Source organism: Chrysemys picta, chromosome 20, assembly GCF_011386835.1.
Source record: "Chrysemys picta bellii isolate R12L10 chromosome 20, ASM1138683v2, whole genome shotgun sequence".
NCBI classification, from domain to species: Eukaryota; Metazoa; Chordata; order Testudines; family Emydidae; genus Chrysemys; species Chrysemys picta.
This window is the reverse complement of record NC_088810.1, coordinates 8,369,644-8,378,278: the sequence shown is the minus strand read 5'-3', so window position 1 is coordinate 8,378,278 and position 8,635 is coordinate 8,369,644. Positions and strand designations below refer to the sequence as shown.

Below are 8,635 nucleotides of genomic sequence, written 5' to 3'. Positions count from 1 at the left end.
TGCTCTAACCATTCAACCCCACTCCACTCCCAGAGCTGGAAGAGAACCCAGGAGTCCTGGCTCCCTTGCTCTAACCACAAACACCCCCCGCCACTCACACACTTTTTCAGAACCAGCACAGAGGAGTGTCACCATAATCCCCACCCCATCCTCGGATCCCCCTAACTCCTGTCCCCTACCACCCAGCCCCCTCCCCATAACCACCTCCACTCTAATCTCCGCTCCCCCGCTTCCACCCCCTAATGTTCACTCCCTTCTCCGCCGGCCTTTGCACGTCTGAGTTCCTTTGAGCCCTTCCCGAGTTGCCGCTGTGCCCAAATCCCCCCTGCCCGCCTTTAACACAGGTACAGTTTAGCAACAGGTTTACTCCCCCACCCCCCGATTTCAGTCCATGCCTGTATTTGAACTGCCAGCGCCTGGGGCTGGCTCAGGTTTCATGCCCATAACATGCTCCTTTAACCTCCCCCAGCTCGGGGAGCTCGGCCCGGCTGGCAGCCCAGCTGGGCGTGCTGGCTCCGCCGGCTCCGCATCATTCCCTTGGCACGTGCCTGGTAACCACACCCCCGTCTCCAGGGGCAGGCTCTCAGGTGAACCCCGGGCTCAGCGTTGCTCCCTGGAGGGGCAGATTGGTGCCACGTACTAGCCGGGATAAATGGCGAGTGACTGAGTCTGCTCAGGGCAGGAACCAACCCCTGGCTTGACCCCTGTCTGTGTGCAAAGAGAATCTGTTAACCTTAAGCAAAGCTGTTTTCTTGGGGGAGGGGTGCCTCTCGGGAACCCCTCGCTCAAATTGCCCAAGATTTACAGCTCTAAACCTACCCTGTAGCCCCAAGAGGAACACCAGCTCTCAAGGCAATCCAAGTTCCCACGTGGATTTTAGAGCACGTAGCGCGCTGCCTTTGTCTCAGCACTGCGGGTGTGTGCCGTGCACCGAGCTCACCTGTTCTCAGCTCGCTGCCTTTCTCTCTGCGCCGCGGGCCTGTGCCACGCACCGAGCTCACCTGTTCTCAGATCGCTGCCTTTCTCTCAGCACCGCGGGCCTGTGCCATGCACCGAGCTCACCTGTTCTCAGCTCGCTGCCTTTCTCTCAGCACCACGGGCCTGTGCCACTCACCGAGCTCACCTGTTCTCAGGTGCCCACCCCAGGTCCAGCATTTTGGCTGTGCCTTGGCTGCCCCTGTCCCTACACCAAGTCTAGGGACCCTGATGAATAAGAGAGGCAGAAACTGGGGCTGGTCGTTCATATGAAACACGTTTATTGGGTGTGGGGAGATCAGGGGTGAATGTGCAGCAGAGAGGAATCAGATCCTGTCGGCAGCGGAGAAGAAAGAAAGAAAGAAAGAAAGAAAGAAAGAAAGAAAGAAAGAAGCTGTAATTTTCCACACTGTAGTCTCGAACTGTCTCTTTAAATCCGCAGCAGGAAGCTGTGACACCATTACTGTAGATGGCACCATCAGGAGTGAGTCCCGGTTGTCAGCAGCCACGATGCTGACCCAGATGCTGTGCTGCCCCCTGGGGGCCACTGTAGGGCCAGCAGCAGCTCGCAATGGTTGGGGTCGGCCGGCAGCTGGCGTGGGGCACGGCTCAGGGGGTCTGGGTGTCCTGGTAAGGGGGTGGGGCTTTGGGGGGGTCATTGGCGAAGAGAGCTGGGGCCCCATGTTCTGATAAATCACCACAGACTGGAGGGAGAGACAGGAGGAGAGCATGAGGGACAGCCCTTGGGACAACCACTCCCCTGCCCCCCCCACATTCCCCTGTAGCCCCTACTCCTCCCTCCATCTCCCCACATTCCCATGCAGCCCTATAGGGCAGTGCACAGACACAAATTGTTCATGGAATAACTCCCCTAGGGAAGTACGGGGGCAGGGGTGAGGGCAGTTCCTACATCTGTCAACTGACCTAAAAAGAAGATGGGTTGACAGAACAAGGAGCAATGGTCTCAAGTTGCAGTGGGGGAGGTTTAGGTTGGATATTAGGAAAAACTTTTTCACTAGAGGCAGGTGAAGCACTGGCATGGGTTCCCTAGGGAGGTGGTGGAATCTCCTTCCTTAGAGATTTTTAAGGTCAGGCTTGACAAGGCCCTGGCTGGGATGATTTAGTTGGGGTTGAGCAGGGGGTTAGACTAGATGACCTCCTGAGGTCCCTTCCAACCCTGAGATTCTATGACAAATTTTTCACATACTCAGGGATAGAACCCAGGAGTCCTCACCCCTGGCTTTAACCTCTAGACTCCACTCCCTTCTCTGAGCCTGGGATAGAACCCAGGAGTCCTGGCTCCCAGCCCCCCAGCTCCTCGCACAGAGGCTCTCACCATGTCGCTGTAGCTGTCCCGGCAGAGTGTTTTGCACCCGAAGGCAGCACTGGAGATGGAGATGCAGAACTCCAGGATGGTGAAGACCAGGAGAATCGTGGCCACCCCAGACATGGTATCTTGGCCAGGGGAGATCCACAAGGGACTGACTGACAATACACACAGTGCCCCCAGCTGATCCTCCCGCTCCCCACGGCATGGCGCCCCCTGCTGATCCTCCCACTCCCCATGGCACAGCGCCCCCTGCTGATCCTCCCGCTCCCCGCAGCATGGCACCCCCTGCTGAGCCTCCCACTCCCCACAGCACGGCGCCCCCTGCTGATCCTCCCGCTCCCCGCGGCACAGCGCCCCCCAATGATCCTCCCGCTCCCCACAGCACAGCACCCTCTACTGAGCCTCCCGCTCCCCGCGGCACAGCGCCCCCTGCTGAGCCTCCCGCCCTGCTCCCTTAAGCATGGCGCCCGCTAGGGACCTCCCATCCTGCTCCCTGCAGCGCTGCGCCCTTCATTGAGCCCCTGCCCCCTCTATGCAGCATGGCCTCAGGGCATCAGTCCCAACTCCTGGGCCACGGCCTGATGAGCAGGGTCACAGATAGCACCAGTGCCCCCAGCTTCGCGGGGCAGAGCTGGGCAGGCCCGGGGGGCGGCCGGACTCACCGCAGGCACTCGGGAGATCGGCGCGCAGGACTTGGACTCCTCGATCCACTGGTAGGTTCCGTGCGGGTAGTAGAAGATAAACGAGAGCGAATAGAGGATGATGCCCACTCTGGCCACTATGGCACTGAGGGTATTCATAGCCAGCATGGCCTTCACTTGGGAGAGAAGGCGTCAGAGACGTGGGGCCAGGAGGCCCAGCTATGTCATCCACACACCCCACACCTCCCACCCCTGCATCCCCCCAGCCACCCTCCTGCCCTTGAATCCTGCACCCCTCCAGACGCCCTCGGCCTGTGCCCAGTCTCCACGGTACAGCAGGTCGGTGGAGATTTTAGTGTCTAGCGAAACAAGGCGGGTAAGATCTCTGCTGGAGAAAGAGGCAAGCCAGCCTGATCTCCAGAGCTCTTCTTCTGTTCCTCGTTACAATCTTCAGCCCGAAACGGGTGGCTTTCAGCCATTCGCTGCAGTTTTCAGTAGCAACGTTTTGGGCTTTGGGGCAATTTTGAGTAGACATTTTTCATTTTCCCTGCACTTTTTAGCACCTTCCAGCTACAAATTTGCTCTTTCTTGGACAAATTTTGGCCGTCAATTGGCCGTTTTTAGCTGTTTGGGGTGGGCTGCTGTTTCCGTCTGAAAAAACCTGGGAGGGGGGGAGAATTTTTGGTGGCTGTTTTGGGCTGAAATTTTTCAATTTTGGGCAATTTCCCCCTGGAAATTCTTCCTTTCGTGACGGTTTTTGGGTAAAATGTTTCAATTTTCAGCCATTTGGGCAGTTTTTGAATGAGAATTTTCAATGTTGGGAAAAAAGTCAAAATTTTCCTTTGGAATTTGCAGTGAATTCCCCCCCAAATTTTTCATGTTTCATTTAACTTTCCTTGGGGGGGAAACCCCAATATATTCCAACTGGCTCAAAAAACAGGGGACAAAAGCCTCATTCCTTACCAGTGAGATCTTGGGGTTCTTGGCAGCCGCCACACAAATGAACCCCGAAAGGATGTACTGGGGGAAAAGCAGAGATGGGTGAAAGCTGCCGCCCACTCTTCACCCAACAGGTGAGACCATCCCAGTGCCCCCCACTCGCTTGGTACCTCAGTTTCCCCTCCATGCATTAGGTATAATGGCACTCCCTCCCTCACAGGCAGGGTGAGGATCAATACACCGGGGAGGGGGTAGAGGGGGGAGGTCACACATTACTCAAGCTCATTACACATCCCAGAGGCTCCCTCCCCACCATGCCAAGGGCCTTATGTGTCCCCCACTTCCCCTCCCTTCCATGCCAGGGGGTTTCTGGGTTCTACATTCTTCCTTTTCCCATGCCAGAGGCTCTGTATGTCCCATGGGGACTCAGTTGAAGATGGGGGAGGGGTCCAGGTGCTGCGGGATGGGGGCCAAAGAAGCCCCTGTGATAGGTCGGAGCTCTGCACAGACACACAGCCAGTGGCCACCCGGAGGACTCACAGAAGGGACATGCGAGCTCACCCAGCAGGTCAGCGGCAGGTCAGAGGGCTCTCCAAGCCCCACGTCCAGTGCCCCAGTCACCACTCTGCCACCCCTGGCTGTGCCAGTTGGGCTTCCAAAGACCTCTGGCCATGCTCCGGGAAGCCGGGGGTTCAGATCACGGTGCTGGCTGGCTAAACCACGCTACAGCGAGGATTTGGAGACGACGGCCTCCTTCTTTTCACACACACACCCCGAAGCCCCCACCACTAGGACTTACCAGGATCCCTGTCCAAAAGGGGGTCCCCACATGTATCGCTATTAGCTGGTGCTCATTTCGCCAGGGTGAAGATGATGCCGAAAGCTACCTGCACAATGCCCATGAGTATCTGTGTGATCTGCCGAGACACCATGGGGCATAACATGTTACTGGCCAGGAGCTGCATTCTGGGGAACTTACTACACAGTTACTCAATCCCTACTACACAGTTACTCCATCCCTACCACAAGGTGACACAGTCTCTACTACACAGAGTCTCTGTATTTTGGCTTGTCATTCACGAGAGGATAAAGCCTCTAAACAGAGCCTCAGGAGACTTGTGTTTTATTCCCACCTCTGCCTCTGGGTGACCATGGGCAAGTCCCTTACCCTCCCCGTGACTCAGTTTCCCCACCATACCTCATTTGTAAAGTACTTTGAGACTGACTGATGACAAAGGCTACTAAGAGCTAGGGATGATAATTATATGACTACACATCTACTTAGGCCAAGATTTCCAAAGGTATTTAGACACCTGAATGCAGGTAGGTGCCTCTTGGGCTTGACAAAAGTGCCAGAGCTAGGTGCCTAACTCCCATTGACCTGCCATGAGCTGCAGGCACCTAATCTGTGTAAGACTTGGTAAGTCCTGCTTGGGCCTCTCTGCAACATTGGCCACCTAAATACCTTTGTAAAGCTGAACCTTAGTCCCTACTATGTGGCTGTTCAGTCCTTACTACTTGGTTACTCAGTCCTTACTACATGGTTAATCATTCTTTACTAGATGCCTTCTCAGTCCTTCCTACTCAGTTCTTACTACATCCTTACTCAGTCCTTATTGCATAGATTCATAGATTCTAGGACTGGAAGGGACCTCGAGAGGTCATTGAGTCCAGTCCCCTGCCCTCATGGCAGAACCAAATACTGTCTAGAGTAGACCATCCCTGATAGACATTTATCTAAGGCCTTGTCTACACTACGAGAGTAGTTCGAATTTACTTGCATCGAATTTTTGGAATCGATATTGCAAAGTCGAACGTCTGTGTCCACACTAAGGACAGTAATTCGACTTTGTGAGTCCACACTAACGGTGAAAGCGTCGACATTCGAAGCGGTGCACTGTGGTCAGCTATCCCACAGTTCCCGCAGTCCCCTCTGCCCATTGGAATTCTGGGTGTAGCCGGCAATGCCTTCTGGGTAAGAAAATGTGTCGAGGGTGCTTTTGGGTAACTGTCGTCATCCGTCCATCACTCCCGCCCTCCGTCCCTGAAAGCGCCGGCGGGAAATCAGTTCGCGCACTTTTCCAGTCATTGACAGCGCGGATGCCACAGCACTGCGAGCATGGAGCACGCTGCGACCATCGCTGCAGTTGTGGCCGCTCTCAACGCCTCGCAGCTTATCATACAGGTTTCCCTGAGGCAGATGCAGAAAAGTCAGGTGAGGAGGCTACGTTACCGCGGTGATGGCCTGAAGTCTGAGAGTAGCACAGACCTCTCAGAAAGCAGGGGACCCAGCGCCGAGGACATCACGATGGCAATGGGTCATGTTGATGCCGTGGAACGGCGATTCTGGGCACGGGAAACAAGCACTGAGTGGTGGGACCGCATAGTGCTGCAGGTCTGGGATGAATCCCAGTGGCTGCGAAACTTTCGCATGCGGAAGGGAACTTTCCTGGAACTTTGTGAGTTGCTGTCCCCTGCCCTGAAGCGCAATGACACCCGGTTGCGAGCTGCACTGAGTGTACAGAAGCGAGTGGCCATAGCCCTCTGGAAGCTTGCAACGCCAGACAGCTACCGGTCAGTCGCGAACCAGTTTGGGGTGGGCAAATCTACCGTGGGGGTTGTTGTGATGCAAGTAGCCAAGGCAATCGTTGATGTACTGCTGTCAAAGGTAGTGACCCTGGGAAACGTGGAGGTGATCATAGATGGCTTCGCAGCGATGGGATTCCCAAACTGCGGTGGGGCCATAGATGGAACTCACATCCCTATCCTGGCACCGGACCACCAGGCCACCCAGTACATTAACCGAAAGGGCTATTTTTCCATGGTGCTGCAAGCACTGGTGGACCACAGGGGACGTTTTACCAACATCTACGTCGGATGGCCGGGCAAGGTTCATGACGCTCGTGTTTTTAGGAACTCTGGTCTGTTTAGACGGCTGCAACAAGGTATTTACTTCCCGGACCACAAAATAACTGTTGGGGATGTGGAGATGCCTATAGTGATCCTCGGGGACCCAGCCTACCCGCTAATGCCCTGGCTCATGAAGCCCTATACTGGCGCCCTGGACACTGAAAAAGAACTCTTCAACTACCGGCTGAGCAAGTGCAGAATGGTGGTGGAGTGTGGTTTTGGCCGTCTCAAGGGGAGATGGAGAAGCTTACTGACTCGCTGTGATCTCAGCGAAACCAATATCCCCATTGTTATAGCAGCTTGCTGTGTGCTCCACAATCTCTGTGAGAGCAAGGGGGAGCCCTTTATGGCGGGGTGGGAGGTTGAGGAAAATAGCCTGGCTGCTGATTACGCACAGCCAGACAGCCGGGCGATTAGAAGAGAACAGCGGGAAGCGCTGTGCATCCGGGAGGCTTTGAAAGCTAGGTTCCTGAGTGAGCAGGGTAACCTGTGACTTTTAAGTTTGTGTACAGAGAAGCTGAACCTGCCCCCGTTTCTTTACCCAGTTAATGTTGACTAACCTCTCCAGTTACATACCCCCTTCACCCCCTTCCAACACACGTTTCGAAATAAAAATAGTTCTACTTTGTTAATGCACACCGTTTTCTTTAATACTGTTTTCGCGGGAATTTTTTAAAACTGGGACGCAGACTGTGGTGCGGAGCGGGTGTAGTGTAGTGACGCGAATGAAGCTTCTAAACTCAAGGATTGACAGGCTCTGCTGCGGTGGGATGGTTGTTTCAACGGAGCCTGTCACCCCTCCTGATCGGGACTGTGTGTATGGGGGGGCTATGTGACTTTGTGGCAGGGGGAGGACGGTTACAGATCCCCTGCTGCGTGGCTCTGTGATCCTGCATAAGGACCGCCGCTTAAGATCTGTAACTGCCCTCCCCCGCCACAAAGTCACAGAGCAACACACCCCCCACCACATAACATGAAAACAACCTCCCAGACTAACCAGGGTAACTAGTCACTGCATCACTGCACTGTGTATGTGCCCTGCTGCTGTGCCTGCCCCCGCCTATGTACCCTGCCAAAGGTGACTGTCCTGTCCAATTACCAACCCCCTTTCCCCTCCTCCTCCAAAAGAACATGATTGAAACAGTAGTTAACAGAAACGTATTTTTTATTATCAACTACACATGGAAGTGGGAGGTGAAACTTGGACGGGGGCTTGTGTCAGGCGGGAAGGAAAGAACTTTTCAAGTTTTGGGGAATGAGAGCCTTCTGCTACTAGAGCTCTCTGCAGGGGTGGAGTGAGAGTTAGCAGGGACTCTGCCGCCTCTCCTTCTTTGCACTTTGGGTGAGATGGGTATGGGACTTGGTGGCGGGGGAGGGCGGTTAGAGATGGACTGCAGCGGCGCTCTGTCCTCCTGCCTCCGTTCCTGCAGAACATCCACAAGGCGCCGGAGCGTGTCTGTTTGCTCCCTCAGTAGTCCAAGCAGCGTTTGAGTCGCCTGCTGGTCTTCCTGCTGCCACCTCTCCTCCCGATCCATGTTTGCTTGCTGCATTTGGGTCAATTTCTCCCGCCACTGGGTCTGCTGTGCTGCCTGGGCTTGGGAACAGGCCATAAGTTCAGAGAACATGTCCTCCCGTGTCCTCTTCTTCCTATGCCTAATCTTCGCTAGCCTCTGGGAGTGTGATGCCAGGCTACGTTGTGAGACAGTCGCAGATGTGGCTGTGGGAATGGGAAAAAGGGAGTGAATTCCTCAGAAAGATAAATGTAGTTGTGAACAAAGAACAGTCTTTCTCTGTGAACAAGACCATGCACAGCACCTATCACATGCGCACTCAGCACAAG

The 8,635-nt window shown here is 54.9% G+C and overlaps 1 pseudogene; it reads right to left on the bottom strand.

Moving 5' to 3' along the window:
• Positions 1-2,170: 2,170 nt before the first annotated feature.
• On the bottom strand, positions 2,171-4,869 carry LOC135976665 (membrane-spanning 4-domains subfamily A member 4A-like; annotated as a pseudogene).
• Positions 4,870-8,635: the final 3,766 nt, after the last annotated feature.